Raw genomic sequence first — 25,523 nt, forward strand, 5'->3', positions numbered from 1 at the left:
CCGGTTCTGCAGCAGTTGATGTCTGTATGACGAAGTTCTGCAGCAGCTGACGTATGTATGAGGCTCAGCAGCAGCTGACATCTGTAAGAGGTTTTGCAGCAGCTGACGTGTATGAGGTTCTGCAGCAGCTGAGGTGTATATTATAAGGATATGCATCAGCTGGGTTGTGAAGAATAAGGTTCTGCAGCAGCTGTTTGTGCAGCATGAAGTTCTGCAGCAGATGATGTGTCTATGATGAGGTTCTGCAGCAGCTGAGATGTGTATTATGAGGTTCTTTAGCAAATTTGGTGTGTAATAAGATTCTGCAGAAACTAAGGTATGTATGATGAGGTTCTGTAGCAGCTGAGGTATGAATTAAAAGGTTATGCTGCAGCTAACTAGTGTATGAAAATGTTATGCTGCAACTGAGATGTGTATTATGAGGTTCAGCAGCAGCTGAGATGTGTATTATGAGGTTCTGCAGCAGCTGAGGTGTGTATTATGAAGTTCTAAAGCAGATGAAATGCATATTATGAGGTTTTTCAGCAGCTGAGATGTGTATTATGAGGTTCTGCAGTATTTGAGATGCATATTAGAAGTTTCTGCAGCAACTGAAGCGTGTCTAATGAGGTTCTGCAGCAGCTGAGGTGTGCATTATAAGGCTCTGCAGCAGATGAGGTGCATTATGAGGTTCTGCAGCAGATGTCTGTATGACGAAGTTCTGCAGCAGCTGAGGTGTGTATAAGGTTCTACAGTAGGTGAGGTGTATATTATAAGATTATGCATCAGCTGGGTTGTGCAGCATGATGTTCTGCAGCAGATGATGTGTCAATGACGAGGTTCTGCAGCAGCTGTGGTGTTATTATAACATTCTGCTGCAGCGGAGGTGTACTATGAGGCTCTGCAGCAGATGAGATGTGTTTAACAAGGTTTATCAGCATCTCATTTGTGTTTACGGTTCTGCAGCAGTTGATGTCTGTATGACGAAGATCTGCAGCAGCTGAGGTGTGAATTATAAGGTTCTGCAGCAGCTGAGGTATGAATTAAAAGGTTATGCTGCAGCTAAGATGTGTATTATGAGGTTCAACAGTAGATGAAATGTGGATTATAAGTTCTAAAGCAGCTGAGGTGTGTGAGGTTCCGCAGCAGCTGACGTCTGTATGAGGTTCTGCAGCAGCTGTGTGTGTGTAAGGTTCTCCAGCAGCTGGGGTGTATATTATTATAACGTTATGCATCAGCTGGGTTGTGCAGCATAAGGTTCTGCAGCAGATGATGTGTCTATGATGAGGTTTTGCAGCAGCTGTGGTGTCTCTTATAACATTCTGCAGCAACTGAGGTGTATTATGAGGTTCTGCAGCAGCTGAGATATGAATTAAAAGGTTATGCTGCAGCTGAGATGTGTATTATGAGGTTCATCAGCAGCTGAGATGTGTATTGTAAGGTTCTAAAGCAGATGAGATGCATATTATGAGGTTCTGCAGGAGCTGAGGTGCGTATTATGAGGTTCTGCAGCAGTTGAGGTGCATTAGTAAGTTCTGCAGCAGATGAAATGTTTTTAATGAGGTTCATTAGCATCTTATTTGTGTTTTAGGTTCTGCAGCAGTTGATGTCTTTATGACGAAGTTCTGCAGCAGCTGAGGTGTGTATTAAAAGGTCATGCTGCAGCTAAGTAGTGTATGAAAAGGGATGTATCTGCTCTTTTTAAGGGATTTTAGGCCATGTGCGCCTGTTGCGTAATTCCATGCTTTTACGCTGCGTCCTGCACTGCAGCATAAAAGCATGCGTCCTGCGTCCCGCGCACAATCTATATAGAGTGTGCAAATTCCATCCATACGTTGCTTTTTAGAACGCAGTGATTTGCATGCTGTCAAAACGCTGCGTTCTAAAATTGTTTTGTGCGCTCTGGATGCTTTCTCCATTCTGTCTAGAAGGCAGCATCCAGAACACACGAACTCTGCAGACACCAAACTTTTCAGCTGTGATCAGAATCACACAAGCAGTGACTTTACGCTGCGGTGCAGAACGCACTTACATGCGCACATAGCCTTTACAGTATACTAAATGGTCGTTTTGTGTTTTGTTTTTTTTACCATGATCACGGTAAAATCATACACCTTATTATATTGCAGCGAAAATGGCCATGTTTCACACAACACATTTGTGCTTTGTTCCTTGTCACACTTTTTAATTGCTTTTCGTTTGTTTGCTTTTTTGTGATTTTCTGAATTCGTGGTAACATTTTTGAAAGATTGCAGCTCTGTGTCTCCCCTGCCGTCTGTGTCTCCCCTGCCGTCTGTGTCTCCCCTGCCGTCTGTGTCTCCCCTGCCGTCTGTGTCTCCCCTGCCCTCTGTGTCTCCCCTGCCCTCTGTGTCTCCCCTGCCCTCTGTGTCTCCCCTGCCCTCTGTGTCTCCCCTGCCCTCTGTGTCTCCCCTGCCCTCTGTGTCTCCCCTGCCCTCTGTGTCTCCCCTGCCCTCTGTGTCTCCCCTGCCCTCTGTGTCTCCCCTGCCCTCTGTGTCTCCCCTGCCCTCTGTGTCTCCCCTGCCGTCTGTGTCTCCCCTGCCCTCTGTGTCTCCCCTGCCGTCTGTGTCTCCCCTGCCGTCTGTGTCTCCCCTGCCGTCTGTGGCTCCCCTGCCGTCTGTGGCTCCCCTGCCGTCTGTGGCTCCCCTGCCGTCTGTGGCTCCCCTGCCGTCTGTGGCTCCCCTGCCGTCTGTGTCTCCCCTGCCGTCTGTGTCTCCCCTGCCGTCTGTGGCTCCCCTGCCGTCTGTGGCTCCCCTGCCCTCTGTGGCTCCCCTGCCCTCTGTGGCTCCCCTGCCCTCTGTGGCTCCCCTGCCCTCTGTGGCTCCCCTGCCCTCTGTGGCTCCCCTGCCCTCTGTGGCTCCCCTGCCCTCTGTGGCTCCCCTGCCCTCTGTGGCTCCCCTGCCCTCCGTGTCTCCTTCACCTGTAGCGCCCTGGAAAACCAGGTAGATGTACATATAGGCCCCGGCAAAACACCAATCCCACGCAGGGTTAAATCAGCCGACCTGAAACCCTAGTCACCCCCCTCAGGGAAGGACGGACACACCAGTGGGCGGGACCAGGCGGTTGGGACACGCCCACTTAGGGGTCTGGAGAGCCCGGGGCGGGAAAACGGTCAGATAAGATTAGTTCAAGATTAAGTGAGGAGTGGAGGTCCTAAGCTGACAGGTGCAGGGTCGGAAACCTGACACCTTGGCTAGGTGGTAGACGGTAGCCAGAGTCTGCAGGAGACGGGAAGACGGCTAGGTGGATCCGAGGTGGACCGGGACAGGGCTAGAGCCCGCTGGTACCGACACCAGAGAACCGACCCGGAAACTGTGTGCACAGAGGGGGTACTTGGACCCTGAAGCCAGGATCGGCACCGACGGCCTAGCTAATTAACCAATTGAGGGTAGGATTTTAGGTCCTGTCCCAACTTAAGTCCCGAAAAGTAGACAACCACCCACCGAGAGGGATAGGGCAACCGCCAGGGCCCGTAGATCCCAAGGGTCAGTATCAGACGGGCACGGCTCCCAACCAAAGGACCGGGAGCGGACTCCCGTGTTTCAAACCGGGAAGTCCTACCTACAGAACACTGAGTGCAGAGGAGACTTTGACTACCAGCCCGGGTATGGGATCAGATACACCCGTCTGCGGCAGCCGGCCACCATCACCTTGGTTTACCACAAGACTTGTGTGCTTTATTTGACCGTGAGTAACATCCCCAGCCTGGCCGGGAGCGCCGGCCCCTGCAATCACCCTCCTCAGCATAGAGACACTGGGCCCCGGGGCATCCATCCCTACCCACGGAGGGGTTAACATCCAGCTGCCAGTCCATCACCGTGGGAGTTCCACAAACTGCAGCGATGGTGCTACATCTCACCACACACCGTGGCTGGCATCACAGATATTTTCCAACCAATCCCGTATAAATACGTCCCCTTTTATTCGGAGTGCCAGCACAACCCCCGGGTCCGGAGAACCCCTCGGGCCGCGCCGTACATCCGGATCCGAGCAGCACCGGCTACTGGCACAGGGGCGGCACACACCCTCTGTGTCTCCTTCGCCCTCTGTGTCTCCTTTGCACTCTGTGTATCCCCCGCTCTATCCCTGTGTCCCCACTGTTCTGTCTCCGTGCTTTGTCCCTCCCTGGAGTGGATTACAAACTTTGAAAATAACAACAAAAAACTTTGAATGAACCTGTGGGCAACCATTTGTCAAGGAGTCAGTGGGTGCCAATTGGGGAAATTCAGTGTTTCCCGCTCGATATTTGTAGGTGACATATGTAATATAATTATTGAATTTCCCACTCACAGTAAGGCAATCTGATGACCACCTATTTAATATAAATTAAAATAGAGAATTTCTAAGAGGAAAATGAACTCTGCATTGGAAGCAGTATGCCCCCCTTCAACAATGGAGTTTATTAATATTTTTAGTTCCATGCTGTAGAAGCTTTGTTCTGTTGTTATGTGTTCATATAAGGTGTATGTTAAATAGCAACTAGACAATCTGGATCCCTTGGCTCAACAACCTGGGTTTTCCATCCCAAGTTTTGTTATTAGAGAACCTGTTTCCCATGCTCCATCCCTTCCTCTGTTTGTTAAGGGGCCTTTTTCCTCCTCCCATTCTTCCTGTTAATTCATAAACATTAAGTATAGAAATGAAAAATGATTGGAAATGAAGAGTTAAAAAAAAAAAAAAAATTCTTGACCTTCTGTTGATTTATTTACTCTGCCTCCCAAAGATTGGAGTAACTGTAGCATAACATATTTATCCTTTAACATTAGAAGTCCCAGAGAAGGGTCATTTAACATTTCTACCTTTGGAACCCAGAGATAGCTAAAATCCTTCAGGTCATTCGACCTAACATCGTATAATCACTGTCTTTTGTTCTGTAATTAAGGCCATTACTGTCACACCACAGGAGGTTGTTGTTCTTTCCTTAAGTTTAGCCATTCGGCCTGAAAAAGAAAGAGGTTGCAATAAATTAAATACTCCTGACTTTTACAATCAAATCTTTACAAGTCTGGTATTCTTAAGGTGGCTTTACACACTGCAACATCGCAAACGACATCGCTGTAACGTCACCGTTTTTGTGACGTTATAGCGACCTCCCCAGCGACATTGCAGTGTGTGAAACACATCAGCGACCTGGCCCCTGCTGTGAGGTTGCTGATCACTACACATCTCTCAGGACCATTCTTTGGTCCTTTGTTTCCCGCTGTGCAGCATGATCGCTAGAAAGTCTGTGTGTAAAGGGGCCTTTACAGCGACTTCGTTAGCGACTTCCCTTTCAAAAATCTGCTTTACAACGTCCCCAATGACTAGCTAGGTCGTTTTGCAGGTCCGTATCACAGTTGCGTCGTTGGCCAGGTTTGCCTGTTTGACAGCTCACCAGCGACTCACCAGAGACTTTGTAGCGATCCCGGCCAGATTGGGATCGCTGGTGGGATCGCTGAAAGTCTCAGTGTGTAAAGGGGCCTTTACACATATACTGTATTTTGAAAAGAATTAGGTGAGTTCAAAAGGCTTTTCTTGCTACACTCCTTAAATGCTAATGACGCTGTGAGGGGACAAGCCACAGGTAAACTCAATACAACATGTTAAAAAAAACCAAACAAACAGCATTTTATGCCAACTTCTTGCTTTCTTAACACCTTAACGGTTACCGTGCTATTGTAAAATGGCGGTAAGTAATAAGTAAATAGTGCCCCCCAGCAGGCCAAAATCCTGAAGGTGATAGCTGTATATGACAACTACAACGTGCGGCATGGCATTGGTCCCGACCGATCGAAGCTGATTAACCCCTCGAAAATATGACAACAGAATCCAAGTGATTAAAAAAGGGCTAAAGACCCCATTTTGACTCCAACGGCCTCCAGCAATCATAATGGTACTAGAGTTTGCTATGGTACCCCAGGGTACAGTGGCCTGTTAGAACCTGCTATAAGTAGCGTCTAAGAGGCTGTGTCAACGAACAACTGACAGGTCTCATGCACTGCAGTACTCAAGTATTGCAATGCAAGAGACCAGCAACCAAAGTAAAAAATATTTATGTCCCACAGTGGGACTAAGTCAAAAAGGAAAACGGTTTCCTAAAATGTGCAAAAAAATAAAGTAAAAAAAATGAAAAATAAAACTCAAATCACAAAATCCCATCACCATTGTCAATAAAAATGCAGCATTTGCATTAAAACAAAACTAAGTACACAATTAAAATCGCAGCATCCAGAACAACCCAAACTGTAAAACAGTCACATCATTTATTGCATGATTTAGCATTTCACAGTGCACCTGTCTTTTTTTGTCAACATGTGGGATAGTGCCACGTTCAAGAGAAATGGTGTAACATATTAGGAGGGCTTTTGTGTACCTATTCCCATTGAGAAAATTGGAAATCTGAGGTTAAAACAACATTTTAGTGATAAAAATGCAATTATTCTTTGTTCACCGTTCAATAGTATACAACTTTGGGACACACCTGTAGTGTCAATATACTCACTGCACTCCTACATGAATTCATTGAGGGGTGCAATTTGTAAAATGAGGTCACTTGTGGGGGATTTCTGCTGTTCTGGCACCTCAGGGGCTCTGTCAATGTGTCATGGCACCGCCAAATAATTCCAACTAAATCTGAACTCAAATATGGCATTCTTTCCCTTTTTCACTTTGTGCTGTCCTTCAAAAATAGTTTTTGACCACATATTAGCGAACTCAGGAAAAATTGCGCAAGAAATTGTATGGTGCATTTTCTTCTGTAACGCTTGTGAAAATGAAAGATTAGGGTTTAACATAACATTTTTGTGATAAAAATATATATTTTTTCATTTTCACAGCTCAACATTATAAAATACTGTGAAGGACCTGGGGGTTCAAGGTGCTAACCAAACAAAATCTTGTTAAAGTCCTTCAAGAGTCTAGGTTCCAAAATGAGGTCACTTGTGAGGGCACAACAGGGGTTTTCCAAATACGATATGGCATCTGCTGACTTTTTCAGACAATTTTGTGCTCGAAAATTCAAATGGCACTCCTTTCCTTATGAGCCCTGCCGGGAGGTGTATGAGACCCTTCACATTACTAATATGTAAGTGAAAAGAAATAAACACAAACACCGAAAACATCCTATATTTAAAATAAAATACAAAAAACGACCCTTTCACCAATTTATTAACCCCCAATACACCCAGGTCCAATGTAATCCACACGAGATCCCACGACGATTCCAGCTCTGCTACATCTGAAGTGACAGCAGGTGGCCATAGAACAATGACTGCCTGCAGTGAGCTTCAGGCAGAGACTGAGCTGCAGCGATGTGCGGATATCACTCAGGTGATTTGCAGTCACAGATGAAGGTTCTCATGGTCCTCCATCTGTGACTGCTAATCACCTGAGTGACGTCACCGCTGATTGCACTGCTCACTCAGTCTCTGCCTGTAGCTCACAGCAGGCAGCCATTGCTCTATAGACACCTGTTAACAATTCAGATGCTTGGACTTCGTGTCGTGTCTAAGTCCTATGTTGTACCTACTGAGCATGCTCAGGCAGATACTCTGTTTTCTGAGACTGTTGTTCAGGCTACTGAGATTGCTCAGGCACTTAGTGCACCAGAGACTAGATCCGGTAAGGACCTCACTGGACATGTTCATGAGCTGGCAGGCCCTGATAGGCCGACACGCATCAGGTGTCCTGATGATGTGGCCACTCCGGACTGGCTCGCGGAGGCCCGCCCCTATGACGTGGCACCCCAGCATTGGTCATAAGACGATGACTGGTAGGGTGTTTAGGGTGGTGCTGCCCATGTGTCATCGGTGACGTGGCGGTGTCGGATAGGCCGCTGGTGACGTCACTGATGATGTGGCACTCCGCTATTGGCTCCTGGAGGTGCCATTGTGGCTCACCATGGGTTTGGGGCGGACCCTAGGTGATAAAAGGGGGTGGAGACAGCATGGAGGTGCGCAGTCTTCATATGCCATTAGCTTTGTGCACACCTCCATGCACTGAGCCTCTGCGGCCATAACCACTAGCTCTGTAAGTGGTAGGTAGAGTTAGGCGAGCAGTGACTATCACTCCAAGATTCGTGGCTCAGCACATCAGGGTCAAGCGACGCGCTTCCCTCCTGCCGTTCCAGTCCTGCTGCAGCAGCCCAATGGCATTAACTGGCCTGCGTCTGCTGCACCCCCAGTCCAGTGTTTCCCCCTACGCGCACAGACAATGTACACAAGGACTCCCTGTGGAGTTAACAAACAGGTGTAGTCCTGGTTGTGGTGTAATTGACTCTGTGGGGTTAATAGGGTTTACATTAGTCCTGATCAAAGTGAACCGTTTTAACTTGGATCAGGCTTCTATTATTTCAGAGCCACCTAGCTCTGTATTATCCACCTGATCTACGGGTTACCAGCAGCTCCTTTACCATCTGGGAGCACGGTGGACACCGACTGGAGATTGGGATATAAACCACCTTATCCTAATCTGCCAGTCGCCCCGTAACACCTATGAAGTACCTAAAAGGTTAATAAACTTCATGGATGTGATTTTGAGCAGTTCAGTTTGAGGGGTGCAGTTTTTAAAATGTTGTCACTTTGGGGTATTTTCTGTCACCTAAACCTCTCAAAGGCACTTCAAATGTGATGTAGTCTCGAAAAAAATGATTTTGTAAATTTTGTTGAAAAAATTGCCGATTTAATCTTTTAATCCTTCTAACCAAAAAAAAAAATGTTGTTCTAAAATTGCGCTGACTTAAAGTAGACATGCGGGAAATGTTAATTAACTTTTTTCTGTGACAGAACACTCTGGTTTAAGAGAAGAAAATTCAAAGTTTAAAAGTTGCCAAATTTTCAACATTTTCTTCAAATTTCCGATTATTTTCACAAATGAAGGCAAAAAATATAATTCACAATGTTCCAATTATTAGTTAATTCTGAGAATCACTGAGATCCGTTGAAGTTTTCAAGAGTGACAGTGGTCAGAATTTTAAAACTTGGAAGGTCATTAAGGTCAAAATTGGCTTTGCTTTAAGGGGTTCATTTTACCACACCACTATGAATGGCATTAAAAAAAAAATCAATTCCTTAATAGCCATTTTATGCTCATTCTGACTCCCAAACACTGGATAAAAAGACACCAAGATACATTATGTGACCAAAAATGGTACCAAGAAAAACATCAACTCCTGCAAAACACAAGCCCTCACATGATTCTGTAGGCAGAAATACAGAAACATTCTCTCAAAACACGGAGATGCAAAACATTTTTGGGGAAAAGAAAGTGTTCTTTAGTGCATGTATTAGCCAACCATAAAAAGACTATAAAAATCTGGTACTGCTTTAACCCCTACTGACATTGGATGTACTGGGTACATCCTATAAGCACATACCAAGTATGTCCTAGCAATTGTGGATGAACAAGGGTTGTGCCTCTGTGATTGATGCAGAAAGCTCGGATTATTTATAGGGAACCTGTCAGCAGAAATTTTGCCCTAAACCTAAAAGTTTCCCCTTCTGCGGCTCCTGGGCTGCATTGTAGCAAGGTTCCTATAGTTATTCTGCCCCCTTTTAGGTCAAAATAAATAGTTTATAAAGTGGTACCTTTCAGTTTGAAAATCTTGTTAATGGTACACGGGGGCGGGCTGTCTGTTGTCCGTTACTGTCCCTCCTGCCGCTTTAGGCCGTCCCCCAACGCTCATTTACATACCTCAGGACGCCTCCCAGTGCGTCCGATGTCTCGCGCATGCGCCGTGCCACTGTAGCGGGACTGTGCACAGTGGGATCGCTGGTGATGTTGCGCAGGCACGAGATTATGGGCGGTGCTGTGATTTTCATCAGCAAGCTCCCGCCCATAATCTCGTGCCCGCGCTTTCCCCTCTGCCTCCACCGTTCTGCGCATGCCCTGGCCAGATGACCCAACGTCACCTCTTTCCCATCTAGCCCTGGAGCAGGAAATAGATGGGAGGAGCGGAGCAGGACACCACCGATCATCTGGCCAGGGCATGCGCGGAACGGTGGAGGCAGAGGGGAAAGCGTGGGCACAAGATTATGGGCAGGAGCTTGCTGATGAAAATCACAGCACCGCCCATAATCTCGTGCCTGCGCAACATCACCAGCAGTCACACTGTGCACAGTCCCGCTACAGTGGCACGGCGCATGCGCGAGACATCGGATGCACTGGGCGGCGACCTGAGGTATGTAAATGAGCGTTGGGGGACTGCCTAAAGCGGCAGGAGGGACAGTAACGGACAACAGACAGCCCGCCCCCGTGTACCATTAACGAGATTTTCAAACTGAAAGGTACCACTTTATAAACTATTTATTTTGATCTAAAAGGGGGCAGAATAACTATAGGAACCTTGCCAGAATGCAGCCCAGGAGCTGCAGAAGGGGAAACTTTTATGTTTAGGGCAAAATTTCTGCTGACAGGTTCCCTTTAATAGCTGAGCCCCGGCTGTTTAACCCCTTAAATGCCGCAATCTATATGATTGTGGCATTTAGGGGATTGGGAGAGAGATTGCGCTCCCTCTCCTCTCCGATCTGTGTAATCGTGAGAGCCTGATCGTTGTAATTGTGATTTGAGGTGTCATGACGACCTTCGGGTCTCCCAGCAATGGGAAGCCTCAGGGATCATAATAAGAGCATGATTCCTGATGTTTCTCTCAGTGTAGGAGTATGTGCCTACACTGCGTTTTTGGTTTGACAACAAAACTGTACCCTCTGGTAGACTTTGACAAAAAAAAACCCCAAAAAAACGTGGTAAAAACACATGCATTCCTGCCGCGTTTTTGTTAATGCGTTTTTTAAAGGAGAAAAAAAAAATTGTAGGATAGGATATTTGATAGCTAGAATAGACAGAAAAAATAGGTAGAGCATATAGAATGGATAATAAGAAATAATAGAGAGAAATATCAGAATACCTCGATGGAGGGATAGCTAGCTTTGCCAGCTGTATTTTTAAATTATTTTTTTTTGGAAAACAAAATGACATGGGGTCCCCACATTTTTCATATCCAGCACAGGAACAGCAGCAGTTGTCTGCTTTACCTTGCCTGGTTATGAAAAAATAAAGGGGAGCCCACACGTTTTTTTTTTTTGTTTGTTTTTTAAATGATTTGATTTATTTTTTTTAATAAATGACGTGGGGGTCCCACCAATTTTTCTAAAACCAGCCAAGGAACAGCAGACAAATGGGGGCTGATATTATTAGGGTGGGAAGGGCCATCGTTATTTGGCCCTTTCCAGCCTAACAATAGCAGCTCACAGCCACCCAAAAAGTGGTGCATCCATAGGATGTGCCAATTCTGGCATTGGGACGGCTCTTTCCATTGCCCTAGTGTGGTGGCAAACGGAGTAATAAGGAGTTAGTCCCAGCCTACAGCTGCTACTAAGCCCTCATTGCTGGCAGGCATCTATGAGACACCGCTCGTCACTAATCTGTAATCTGTAAGTGATAGTAAATAAACACAAACACCCAAAAAATCCTTTATTTGAAATAAAGGACAAAAAAGCATCCTCTTTCACCACTTTATTAACCCCCCAAATACCCCTGCAGGTCTGAGATAGAGAATGCATTTTATCCTGGAACAAGGTGGGTGACCTGCATTTTTGTTCACAACAACAGATCCTAAACGCAAAAAGAAGGGAATTTTGTTACTTACCGTAAATTCCTTTTCTTCTAGCTCTTATTGGGAGACCCAGACGATTGGGTGTATAGCACTGCCTCCGGAGGCCACACAAAGCAATTACACTAAAAAGTGTAAGGCCCCTCCCCTTCTGGCTATACACCCCCAGTGGGATCACTGGCTCACCAGTTTTAGTGCAAAAGCAAGAAGGAGGAAAGCCAATAACTGGTTTAAACAAATTCACTCCGAGAAACATCGGAGAACTGAAAACCGTTCAACATGAACAACATGTGTACCCGCAAACAAACCAAAAATCCCGAAGGACAACAGGGCGGGTGCTGGGTCTCCCAATAAGAGCTAGAAGAAAAGGAATTTACGGTAAGTAACAAAATTCCCTTCTTCTTCGGCGCTCTATTGGGAGACCCAGACGATTGGGACGTCCAAAAGCTGTCCCAGGGTGGGTAAAGAAATACCTCATGTTAGAGCTGCAAGACAGCCCTCCCCTACGGGGAGGTAACTGCCGCCTGCAGGACTCTTCTACCTAGGCTGGCGTCCGCCGAAGCATAGGTATGCACCTGATAATGTTTGGTGAAAGTGTGCAGACTCGACCAGGTAGCTGCCTGGCACACCTGTTGAGCCGTAGCCTGGTGTCGCAATGCCCAGGACGCACCCACGGCTCTGGTAGAATGGGCCTTTAGCCCTGATGGAACCTGAAGCCCCGCAGAACGGTAGGCTTCAAGAATTGGTTCCTTGATCCATCGAGCCAGGGTGGCTTTAGAAGCCTGCGACCCCTTGCGCTTACCAGCGACAAGGACAAAGAGTGCATCCGAACGGCGCAGGGGCGCTGTGCGGGAAATGTAGATTCTGAGTGCTCTCACCAGATCTAACAAATGTAAATCCTTCTCATACCGATGAACTGCATGAGGACAAAACGAAGGCAAAAAGATATCCTGATTAAGATGAAAAGAGGATACCACCTTCGGGAGAAACTCCTGAATGGGGCGCAGAACTACCTTGTCCTGGTGGAAGACCAGGAAGGGAGCCTTGGAAGACAACGCTGCTAGCTCAGACACTCTCCGAAGAGATGTGATCGCTACCAGAAAAGCCACTTTCTGTGATAGTCTAGAAAGTGAAACCTCCTTCAGAGGCTCGAAGGGCGGCTTCTGGAGGGCAACTAGTACCCTGTTCAGATCCCATGGATCTAACGGCCGCTTGTACGGGGGAACTATATGGCAAACCCCCTGTAGGAACGTGCGCACCTTAGGAAGTCGTGCTAGACGCTTCTGAAAAAAGACGGATAGCGCCGAGACTTGCCCTTTAAGGGAGCCGAGCGACAAACCTTTTTCTAACCCAGATTGGAGGAAAGAAAGAAGGGTAGGTAATGCAAATGGCCAGGGAGACACTCTCTGAGCAGAGCACCAGGATAAGAATATCCTCCACGTTCTGTGGTAGATCTTAGCAGACGTGGGCTTCCTAGCCTGTCTCATGGTGGCAACGACCCCTTGGGATAAGCCTGAAGACGCTAGGATCCAGGACTCAATGGCCACGCAGTCAGGTTGAGGGCCGCAGAATTCCGATGGAAAAACGGCCCTTGGGACAGTAAGTCTGGTCGGTCTGGTAGTGCCCACGGTTGGCCGACCGTGAGATGCCACAGATCCGGATACCACGCCCTCCTCGGCCAGTCTGGAGCGACGAGTATGACGCGGCTGCATTCGGATCTGATCTTGCGTAGCACTCTGGGCAAGAGTGCCAGAGGTGGAAACACATAAGGGAGCCGGAACTGCGACCAATCTTGCACTAGGGCGTCTGCCGCCAGCGCTCTTTGATCGCGAGACCGTGCCATGAATGTTGGGACCTTGTTGTTGTGCCGGGACGCCATTAGATCGACGTCCGGCCTTCCCCATCGGCGACAGATTTCCTGAAACACGTCCGGGTGAAGGGACCATTCCCCTGCGTCCATGCCCTGGCGACTGAGGAAGTCTGCTTCCCAGTTTTCTACGCCGGGGATGTGAACTGCGGATATGGTGGAGGCCGTGGCTTCCACCCACATCATAATGCGCCGGACTTCCTGGAAGGCTTGCCGACTGCGAGTCCCTCCTTGGTGATTGATGTATGCCACCGCTGTGGAGTTGTCCGATTGAATTCGGATCTGCTTCCCTTCCAGCCACTGCTGGAAGGCTAGTAGGGCAAGAAACACTGCTCTGATTTCCAGAACATTGATCTGAAGGCTGGACTCCTGCTGAGTCCACGTACCCTGAGCCCTGTGGTGGAGAAACACTGCTCCCCACCCTGACAGACTCGCGTCTGTCGTGACCACCGCCCAGGACGGTGGTAGGAAGGATCTTCCCTGTGATAACGAGGTGGAAAGGAGCCACCACTGCAGAGAGTCCTTGGCCGTCTGGGAAAGGGAGACTTTCCTGTCCAGGGATGTCGACTTCCCGTCCCATTGGCGGAGAATGTCCCATTGAAGTGGACGCAGATGAAACTGCGCAAACGGAACCGCCTCTATTGCCGCCACCATCTTCCCGAGGAAGTGCATGAGGCGTCTTAAGGAGTGCGACTGACCTTGAAGGAGAGCCTGCACCCCTGTCTGTAGTGACCGCTGCTTGCTCAGCGGAAGCTTCACTATCGCTGAGAGAGTATGAAACTCCATGCCAAGATACGTTAGTGATTGGGTCGGTGACAGATTTGACTTTGGGAAGTTGATGATCCACCCGAACGCCTGGAGAGTCTCCAGTGCAAAATTCAGGCTGAGTTGGCATGCCTCCTGAGAGGGTGCCTTGACCAGTAGATCGTCCAAGTAAGGGATCACAGAGTGTCCGTGAGAGTGCAAGACTGCTACCACTGCTGCCATGATCTTGGTGAACACCCGGGGGGCTGTCGCCAGACCAAATGGCAGAGCCACGAACTGAAGATGTTCGTCTCCTATCACGAAGCGCAGAAAGCGTTGGTGCTCCGTAGCAATCGGCACGTGGAGATAAGCATCTTTGATGTCTATTGATGCTAGGAAATCTCCTTGGGACATTGAGGCAATGACTGAGCGGAGGGATTCCATCCGGAACCGCCTGGCGTTCACATGCTTGTTGAGCAGTTTTAGGTCCAGAACAGGACGGAAGGAGCCGTCCTTTTTTGGAACCACAAAGAGATTGGAGTAAAATCCTCGCCCCCGTTCCAGAGGGGGAACAGGGATCACGACTCCTTCTGCTCTTAGAGAGTCCACCGCCTGCAGCAGGGCATCTGCTCGGTTGGGGTGTGGGGAGGTTCTGAAGAACCGAAGTGGAGGCCGAGAACTGAACTCGATTCTGTACCCGCGAGACAAAATGTCTGTTACCCACCGGTCTTTGACCTGTGACAGCCAAATGTCGCAAAAGCGGGAGAGCCTGCCACCGACCGAGGATGCGGAGGGAGGAGGCCGAAAGTCATGAGGTAGCCGCCTTGGAAGCGGTTCCTCCATTTGCTTTCCTGGGGCGTGAGTGAGCCCGCCAGGAATCTGAGCTCCCTTGTCCTTTCTGAGTCCCTTTGGACGAGGAGAATTGGGGCTTGCCCGAGCCTCGAAAGGACCGAAACCTCGACTGCCACTTTTTCTGTTGAGGTTTACTTGCTCTGGGCTGTGGCAAGGAAGAGTCCTTACCCTTGGACTGTTTTATGATTTCAGCCAATGGCTCACCAAACAGTCTGTCCCTAGATAATGGCAAGCTGGTTAAGCATTTTTTGGAACCAGCATCTGCTTTCCAGTCCTTTAACCATAAGGCTCTGCGCAAAACCACAGAATTGGCGGCCGCCATAGAGGTACGGCTCGTAGATTCTAGGACAGCATTGATAGCATAGGTCGCAAACGCAGACATTTGCGAGGTTAGGGACGCCACCTGCGGCACTGCTGGATGCACGATAGCATCCACCTGTGCTAAACCAGCTGAAATAGCTTGTAGTGCCCACACGGCCGCGAATGCTGGAGCAAAGGACGCGCCGATAGCTTCATAGACAGATTTCAACCAAAGGTCCATCTGTCTGTCGTTGGCATCTTTAAGTGAAGCGCCATCCTCTACTGCGACTATGGATCTAGCCGCAAGCTTGGAAATTGGGGGATCCACCTTTGGGCACTGGGTCCAGCGTTTGGCCACTTCAGCGGGAAAAGGATAACGGGTATCCTTAGAACGCTTAGAGAAACGCTTGTCTGGATGAGCGTCGTGCTTCTGGATTGATTCTCTGAAGTCAGAGTGGTCCAAAAAGGCACTTAATTTACGCTTGGGATATAGGAAATGGAACTTCTCCTGCTGTGCAGCTGCCTCCTCTGCAGAAGGGGCTGGGGGAGAAATATCCAACAGCCTATTAATCGCCGATATAAGGTCATTAACCATGGGGTCACCATCAGGGGCATCCAGATTGAGAGGGGCCTCAGGATTAGAATCCTGATCACCGTCCTCAGTCTCATCACAGAGAGATTCTTCTCGCTGAGACCCTGAGCAGTGTGAGGACGTGGAGGGTCTTTCCCAGCGAGCTCGCTTAGGCTGCCTGGGACTGTCATCTGAGTCAGAGACGTCAGCTTGTGATGCTTGAGACCCCCGTGAAGTACGGACTAGTTCCAACTGAGGGGGACCAGAGAGCATAGCCACAGCAGTGTCCATGGTCTGAGGAACTGGCCTGGCCTGCAAGGTCTCCAGGATTTTTGTCATAGCCTCAGACATTTTATCAGCAAACACTGCAAAGTCTGTCCCCGTCACCGGGGCAGGGTTCACAGGCGTCTCTGCCTGGGCTACCACCACCATAGGCTCTGGCTGACGAAGTGCCACTGGGACTGAACATTGCATACAATGTGAGTCTTTGGAGCCTGCCGGTAGATCAGCCCCACATGCAGTACAAACAGTGTACACAGCCCGTGCCTTGGCAGCCTTGCGTTTTGCGGATGACATGTTGCTGCCTCCTCAGAGCAGTACAGGGTGTCCAGCCAAGAAGCGACCTTACAGTGCAACTATATATATATATATGGTACCAAGAAAAAAGTACACTAATATATCACTGAGGCACTAGTGGGGCCAGCACTACTGTGCAGCTTACCGCCCGCTTTGGAGCGGTGTGTGGTCGCCAGAAATCCCTCTAGTCTGGGTCTCCCAGAGCCTGCTGCCTCTCCCCAGCCAGATCGCATGTGTAATGGCTGCCGGCGTCCTTGTGGAGAGGGGGGGCGGGCCCTGGGCGTACACCGACGAAGAGCGGGAAGTCTGCTTCCCCTTGTGCCTAGTGAGAGGGCTGGAGCATGTAAATAAGGCTCCAGCCCTCGGCGCTGCCATTGAGCAGCGTCTCTCCCCTACCCTGATTGACAGGGTGGGGGCGGGAACGAAGCGGCGCTAGGCCGCAGAAGCCGGGGGCTAAAGTTAAAAGCGCCGCCGCCGTAAAAGCGCGGTCGGCGCAAAGCCCCCGGCGCACCACAAGTCGCAGCTGCGCCGCCGCTCCAGGAGCGGTCGGCGCAGTAGTTCCCAACACACAACGTCACTCAGCAAAGCTGCAGTGACCTAACCCCCAGCGTACAGCGCCACTGTCCCCGGCGCACTACAACGCTCAGCAAGCCCTGAGAGTGTCCGTGCCTGCCGGGGACACAGAGTACCTGAAAGTTGCAGGGCCTTGTCCCTGAACGGCACTCCCGCTCCCAATCCAGCAGGTTCTATGGGTCTGTGGATGGAGCCCGGCCCCAGGGCTTGGGGGCCGGCAAGATCCCACTTCCACAGAGCCCTCCAGGGGATGTGGAAGGAAAACAGCATGTGGGCTCCAGCCTCTGTACCAGCAATAGGTACCTCAACCTTACAAGCACCAACCGCGGGTGAGAAGGGAGCATGCTGGGGGCCCCATATGGGCCCTCTTTTCTTCCATCCGATAGAGCCAGCAGCTACTGCTGACTACAAACAGTGGAGCTATGCGTGGATGTCTGACCTCCTTCGCACAAAGCCGAAAACTGGTGAGCCAGTGATCCCACTGGGGGTGTATAGCCAGAAGGGGAGGGGCCTTACACTTTTTAGTGTAATTGCTTTGTGTGGCCTCCGGAGGCAGTGCTATACACCCAATCGTCTGGGTCTCCCAATAGAGCGCCGAAGAAAAACATGGTGCAAATGCAGAGCTAACATTTTGCTTGTGTTTTGACACATTTCATTGCTTTCAATGGGTGACAAAACATGACAAAAACGCAAAAAGAATGAATATGCTGCTTTTTTTTTGTCAAAGATTTGACAAATATTTGTGAAATAAAACGCTGGCAAAAAACTGCAACGTGTGCATGGAAACTCAGATTTCTCAGACTTTGCTAGGGAAGCAGAAAGCATGCATTTGCAGTTTAAAAGGCGACAAAAACGTGAAAAAAAAAATCGCAACATGCCCACATAGTCTTAAAACTGAAAGTATAATGCATTGATATGATCGAACATTGCAATACATTATATCTGCAATTAGAGGATAAAAAGTTATGTCACATAGGATCTAAGTAAAAAAAAACTATATATAAATTGTGATGCAGTATAGGGAATGGTGGAAGATAGGAGATATATTCCACCTAGCAAATGCCTTTTTGGTGATCAGCAGGGAAGAGGTTAGTCCTGGCCTGGATCTTTTCTGCTATGTCAAGTTTTGTGGTGCACAGGTGCGTAATCAGGACTGCATAAAAGGCAGCCAGAACTCCTCAGTGTGTGAGTGGTGGGGCTGGGGAGATGAAGGAAACGGCGCTGGGAAACTTGCGATTATGTGGACTAGTATGTCCTGGACTTTCTTTTATTTTTCACATTCCAAGCTTTGAAGTAAGACTGTTTTATTATCGTTTGTTTCATATGTGAACAAAAACCCTGGTTTGTGAACTGTGAACCTCTCTAAGCCTCTGGTCTTCATCCCTGCCTATACCTACCAGAGCTAAATCCCTAGAATATATATATATATATATATATATATATATATATATATATATATATATATATATATATATATATATATATATATATATATATATACTGTATTTTTCGGGCTATAAGACGCACTCCCCCCCCCCCCCCCCACATGTTGGGGGTGTGTCTTATGTTCTGAATATAGGGCTGCGGGGAATGAGGGTGCTGCGGTGGAGCGGGTCACCGGGGGCACGAGCAGGCTGTAACAGTATTACATATGCACGCACATCCTCCTGCCCATCATCCCTCAGCGCTGAAGCCGGCGCTGACAGGTGGGTGTGATGATGGGCGGGGAGTGTGCGCATAATTAACAGCCGGCTGTTATCACCCCTGGCAACTACAGCCTGGAGTGATCATGTGCGGCTGTATTCACTGCCCCCCGCGCATCATCATCAGCGTGGGGGGCAGTGAATAAGTACGGTACACTCACCGGCCACTTCCGTGCAGCATCGCAATGTCTTCCTGTCTGTCGGTCAGCTGATCTGTGAAGAGAGCAGTGAGCACAGCGATGACGTCATGCTGTGTGCGCCGCTAGTCTCCACGCAAGTCAGCTGGCCGGCAGACAGGAGGAGATTGCGATGCTGCAGGGAAGTGACCACAGACAGGAGGAGGAGCGATGCTGCATGGAGTGAGGAAAGGTGAGTATAAACGTTTATTGTTTGTTGTGTGATACAGGATACATGCCATATACCAGGATGAGGGTATATAGCAGGATGAGGGTATATAGCAGCATGGGGCACGAACAGCTCCTCTACGCAGCACCGCAAATGTTTTAATTGTAGTAAAGTCCTGCAGGCGCTGGTCCCGGGCATAGAGCTGTGATCGTCACGGGGTATGCGGGCTGCAACAAGCAGCCTCAGGGGCCACATGTGGCCTGTGCGTTTGAGACCTCTGATGTAGAGGCTTAATTCCAGTGGGATAAAGGATCTTTGGTGACATCATGCCCATGTGACCAATAGGGCGAGGCTTCTGCCAACATAGCTGATATCAAGAAGATACTTTAATGTGGTAATGGAGTTGTTTATAATAGAAGCGGGGGTCTGGGGATAAGACCCCCCCCAGAAGTAGGAGGTGCAGGGGAGAAGCGAACTCCTCTTTGCATAAATATAGTAAATGGGAGTAAACATCGCCACGCCTACCAAGCAAGTCATGGCCACTTACCAGAAAAGTCCTTCTAGCAGTGGGATTTAGCAACAACCCAAAGATAGCTGCACACAGGGGATTGGGGAGAGACTACAGAATATGGGGAGGGTGCAAGGGAAGAGGGAAGCACGGACTGCGTAGCATTGTTCCTAGTTGGCAGCAGGGAGCCAAAATGACGATGACTGTGATACCCGTCAACAAGCTTTTGCCCCTGTCGACTTGACATCATAGGAAGCAACAAAATCCCGGCAGGAGCAGTCACATGACCACTATGAGCCTGGGGAGAGGGGCTGACAGCAGGGCATGTAGGATATTTGGTATCTACCTACATGCCCCTATGTAGCCCAATAGTGAAGAAAAAAACCCAAAACAAAATAAGCCGGATAACGCCTTAAGTTAACTTCAATTAAACTTTAATCTTTTATTTCAATTATTGCATGCCAGCTAAACTACTTACTATGGTCTCCTGTATCATCACTCGCAGGCACGCAGCATCTCTGTTCGTAGCTGTTCTTTCATAAGTTCGTATAGGTCTGTAGAAACATACAATTCAAGAGTTTTAGTGTTAAAGGTGGAAAAAAATGCAATTTTAAATGATAAAAACATCAATTTGGGGAGTGGATTGTCCAGCAAATGTGGAGTGAAGACCTGTTGTTTGTTCTCCTGCTCTTTGGCCCTAATCCGCCAGCAATGGCTATTCTGAGATTGACAGGGGTCCCTATATATCTATGGCAGACCTGGGCAAGAGGCGGCCCACGGGCCACATCCGGCCCGCCTACTCTCTGTGACCGGCCCGCCTGGCTCAGGGCGTCCTTGCTGGCCAGTCACTGATGAGAGCAATCTGACCTGTTGTGCGGAGCTCCAGGCTCCGGGAGGCGCGTGGTCAGATTGCCCTCATCAGTGCCCGGGCAAATGCCGGGGCCCTGGAGAGCCGGGGGGGCCCACTCGGCCTCGTCAGTTCTGGTGACCCTTGGCCAGGACCCACTCGCCTTAGTTCTGCTGCCCCCCGGGCCGAGTAGGAATCTGCAGCGCCGTCCCTTTAAGGAGCAAAGACTTCCTGGCTGAACTTAATCTGTGGGCGGAGCTACCGGCCGGCGTCCTGCTCATCCCACAGATGAGAGTTGCAGTGCCAGCCAGCGACCCCCAGCACAGTGCTTCTTTCCGGCTCTGTGTGGGCCCCCTCTCCACCGTGACCTGAGCGGTATGTGCCCTCCCCACCGCCCGATTTATGGGCCCTGGTGAGCTGTATGGGCTCTTCTCCCCCTAGGTGTATTCCCTGCAAACAATAGCAGAGCTATGTGTGTATGTATGTAGCAGAGCTATGTATGTAGCAGAGCTATGTGTGTATGTATGTAGCAGAGCTATGTATGTAGCAGAGCTATGTGTGTATGTATGTAGCTGTGCTATGTGTGTATGTAGCAGTGCTATGTGTGTATGTATGTAGCAGTGCTATGTGTGTATGTAGCAGTGCTATGTGTGTATGTATGTAGCAGAGCTATGTATGTAGCAGAGCTGTGTGTGTATGTATGTAGCAGAGCTATGTGTGTATGTATATAGCAGAGCTATGTGTGTATGTATATAGCAGAGCTATGTGTGTATGTATATAGCAGCGCTATGTGTGTCTGTATGTAGCAGAGCTATGTGTGTATGTAGCAGAGCAATGTGTATGTATGTATATATGTAGCAGAGCTATGTGTGTCTGTATGTAGCAGTGCTATGTGTGTATGTAGCAGTGCTATGTGTGTATGTATGTAGCAGAGCTATGTGTGTATGTATATAGCAGAGCTATGTGTGTATGTATGTAGCAGAGCTATGTGTGTATGTATATAGCAGAGCTATGTGTGTATGTATATAGCAGAGCTATGTGTGTATGTAGCAGAGCAATGTGTATGTATGTATATATGTAGCAGAGCTATGTGTGTCTGTATGTAGCAGTGCTATGTGTGTATGTAGCAGTGCTATGTGTGTATGTATGTAGCAGAGCTATGTGTGTATGTATATAGCAGTGCTATGTGTGTATGTAGCAGTGCTATGTGTGTATGTATGTAGCAGTGCTATGTGTGTATGTAGCAGAGCTATGTGTGTATGTATGTAGCAGAGCTATGTATGTAGCAGAGCTATGTGTGTATGTATGTAGCAGAGCTATGTGTGTATGTATGTAGCAGAGCTATGTGTGCCTGTAGCAGAGCTATGTGTGTCTGTAGCAGAGCTATGTGTTTCTGTAGCAGAGCTATGTGTGTCTGTATGTATGCAGCAGAGCTGTGTGTCTGTAGGCATGTATAATGTGTATCTATGTATGTCAGTGTATATGGCTGTATAGATGTGTCCGTTCTATATGTATTTTTGTGAGTTTGTCTTTAAATATGTATGTGTACGTATGTGTGTCTGCGTGTTGATGGGGCCCACTGGGACTCTTCCGCCCGGGGCCCACAAAAACCTGGAGCCGGCCCTGACCCTCATCACAATAACGAATAACGTTTGGAACACCATTCTAAGTCTGAACTGGGTGCAAAAACCTAAAAAAAATCACTATGGGGAGATAAGGTATGCGCACCAGTGACTATGTAAGGGGAATACATGAAATAGCAGAATCTGCTGTGTGAATACTGACTTGGAAAATCCAATAGCTATATGTAAGAGTGAAAATGTGAAAAATGGAATCTGCATTGCTGCCATGAATATATAAATCAAGAGAAATTTAGCTACTGAATTGATCAATGCAATAGAGCCCCAACACTACGCCAAAGTATTTCTCTACGTTGGGGTCCCTAGCTTGTGTGTGTCCTCTCATGCAGTTAAAAAAAATCACTATGGGGCTCTATTGCATTGATCAATTCAGTAGCTAAATTTCTCTTGATTCATATATTCATGGCAGTAATGCAGATTCCATTTTTCACATTTTCACTTTACATATAGCTATTGGATTTTTCAAGTCAGTATTCACACAGCAGATTCTGCTATTTCATGTATTCCCCTTACATAGTCACTGGTGTGCATACCTTATCTCCCCATAGTGATGTTTTTTTAGGTTTTTTGCACCCAGTTCAGACTTAGAATGGTGTTCCAAACGTTATTCCTTATTGTTAGTAGTTTTTCGTTTGTGAACCCTCCCCACCACACCTATTGCCAATCCATATAATATGCATAAATAGCCTGGGTCTCAGCTTCCCATACACGGTAAGTTTTTTAACTGCATGAGAGGACACACACAAGCTAGGGACCCCAACGTAGAGAAATACTTTGGCGTAGTGTTGGGGCTCTATTGCATTGATCAATTCAGTAGCTAAATTTCTCTTGATTCATATGTTCATGGCAGTAATGCAGATTCCATTTTTCACATTTTCACTCTTACATATAGCTATTGGATTTTTCAAGTCAGTATTCACACAGCAGTTTCTGCTATTCCATGTATTCCCCTTACATAGTCACTGGTGTGCATACCTTATCTCCCCATACTGACCCTCATCACACGCTGCGTGTCGGGCAGGAAACAGAGGACAGATCCAGAAGCTCCGCACAGTGTAGGCAGCGGAACGCAGGAATCTCTCCTCTGTTTCTTGCCCGACACTTTTCTCTGTGACACACGCGCGCCCTGATATCGTCAGTACGGCGCGCGTGTGTCATTTGAAAAGTTCCTGCCCGGAAGGAGAAGCTGCAGAGGCGGGGGCCGTATGGAGAGAGGCAGCGGCGGGGGCTCCTAGGAATACAGCGTCGGCGCAGCCTGGCCATGTGAAGGAGAAGCAGCTCAGCGGGGAGCTCGTACGGAGGTGTCTGAGGACGGGAACGATAAAAAGAGAGGTGAGTGGTTACTAGTAACCTGCGGGGACAATGGGGGCGGGCAGGCGGGGGGCTGGGGGAGAGGGGTAACTTTTGACAAATATTTGGGGTGTAGTGGTTTAGTATATGGGAATGTAGTTTTACAGGTGTGGTATATTGGGGGGGTGTAGTGGTGTAGTGTTATAGGTGTGTAGTGGTGTAGTATAATACAGGTGTATATAGGAGTGTAGTATAATACTACACCCCTATATACACCTGTATTATACTACACCACTACACCCCTATATACACCTGTAATATACTACACCTCTTTATACACCTGTATTATACTACACCCCTATATACACCTGTATTATACTACACAACTACACCCCTATATACACCTGTAATATACTACACCCCTATATACACCTGTATTATACTACACCACTACACCCCTATATACACCTGTATTATACTACACCACTACACACCTATATACACCTGTATTATACTACACCCCTATATACACCTGTATTATACTACACCCCTATATACACCTGTATTATACTACACCCCTATATACACCTGTATTATACTACACCCCTATATACACCTGTATTATACTACACCCCTATATACACCTGTATTATACTACACCACTATATACACCTGTATTATACAGGTGTATATAGGGGTGTAGTAGTGTAGTATATTACAGGTGTATATAAGGGTGTAGTGGTGTAGTATATTACAGGTGTATATGGGGTGTAGTGGTGTAGTATATTACAGGTGTAGTGGTGTAGTGGTGTAGTATATTACAGGTGTAGTGGTGTAGTATAATACAGGTGTAGTATATTGGAGTAGTATAATACAAGTGTAGTATATAGGGGTGTAGTGATGTAGTATAATACAAGTGTAGTATATAGGGGTGTAGTGATGTAGTATAATACAAGTGTAGTATATAGGGGTGTAGTGATGTAGTATAATACAAGTGTAGTATATAGGGGTGTAGTAATGTAGGTTATCACAGGTGTAGTATATAGTGATGTGCTGCAGTTTATTACAGGTGTAGTATATAGTGATGTAGCATATTACAGGTGTATATAGGGGTGTAGTGATGTAATATATAGTGGTATAGTATATAGAGGTGTAGTTTATTACAGGTGTAGTGTATACTGATGTATATTACAGGTGTAGTATGTGGCGGGTGTAGTGATGTAGTATATGGGGATTGTGTGTGTATGTATACATTGTGTGTATGTGTATATATATTATACACGCACAGTATATATGCGTAATTGTGTGTGTATATATATATATATATATATATATATATATATATATATATATATATATATATATATATATATATATATATATATATATATATATATATATATATATATGTGTAGAACCGAGTTAATTATATTAGTCCGGCCCTCAAAAACCATCCCAATTTCTCATGCGGCCCCATGGGAAAATTAATTGCCCACCCCTGATCTATGGCATGGGGAACACATGGCATCGACAGTGAGAAAGTTGAGAGTAGCGATGCAAAAAAGCTTTGAAAATCCGAAGCGACAGAAAAAGCGCCAGAACATCTACTCACCGCCACTGCCCGAAAAATCTGCCATCAAGTAGGAAGTCACATGAGGCAATGTTTTCTCAACCTCTGTCACATGTCAGCCGACGTCATTATCAATCGCATGCCACTAAGGGAAACCATAATTGTGATGGCGATTAATCTAGCCGTTGCTGTCAGAAAAGCACAGCAGCGGCCCAGGAAGTGAAAGACCGCAAGGGCAGGAGAGGTGCTTCACCACGGAGGGATCAATAAAGAAATGAAGCACAGGCAGCGTCGGTCTGGCGTGCCGGGGTAGCGGGGAACCCCCCTGTAGCCCTCGACCTTGTCTTCAATCTACGCTGTCCCCGGCAGCCTGCAGGGGCCCTGCCGGCTGTATTAAAATGACCTGCGGCCGCAGCTACTTTGACTGTTGGAATGCTGCCGCAGGTGATGATACTGTATGTAACGTGACTTCACACACAACCCGACGGGAGCCCTGCAGGCTGCCGGAGCTACAGGGGGGGCAGAAGGGGCAGTCCTGACCTGGAGATCTGAT

General features: G+C 47.8%; 1 long non-coding RNA gene across 1 annotated transcript; it reads right to left on the minus strand.

Moving 5' to 3' along the window:
- Nucleotides 1–4,851: 4,851 nt before the first annotated feature.
- On the minus strand, nt 4,852–25,173 carry LOC142290062 (uncharacterized). The gene is made up of 3 exons (XR_012750209.1): nt 25,013–25,173; nt 20,102–20,177; nt 4,852–4,937 (listed from the first exon to the last, which is right to left on the minus strand). It is a non-coding gene; the product is annotated as an uncharacterized LOC142290062 (long non-coding RNA).
- Nucleotides 25,174–25,523: the final 350 nt, after the last annotated feature.

This window comes from Anomaloglossus baeobatrachus, chromosome 2 (assembly GCF_048569485.1).
Source record: "Anomaloglossus baeobatrachus isolate aAnoBae1 chromosome 2, aAnoBae1.hap1, whole genome shotgun sequence".
Lineage (NCBI taxonomy): Eukaryota > Metazoa > Chordata > Amphibia > Anura > Aromobatidae > Anomaloglossus > Anomaloglossus baeobatrachus.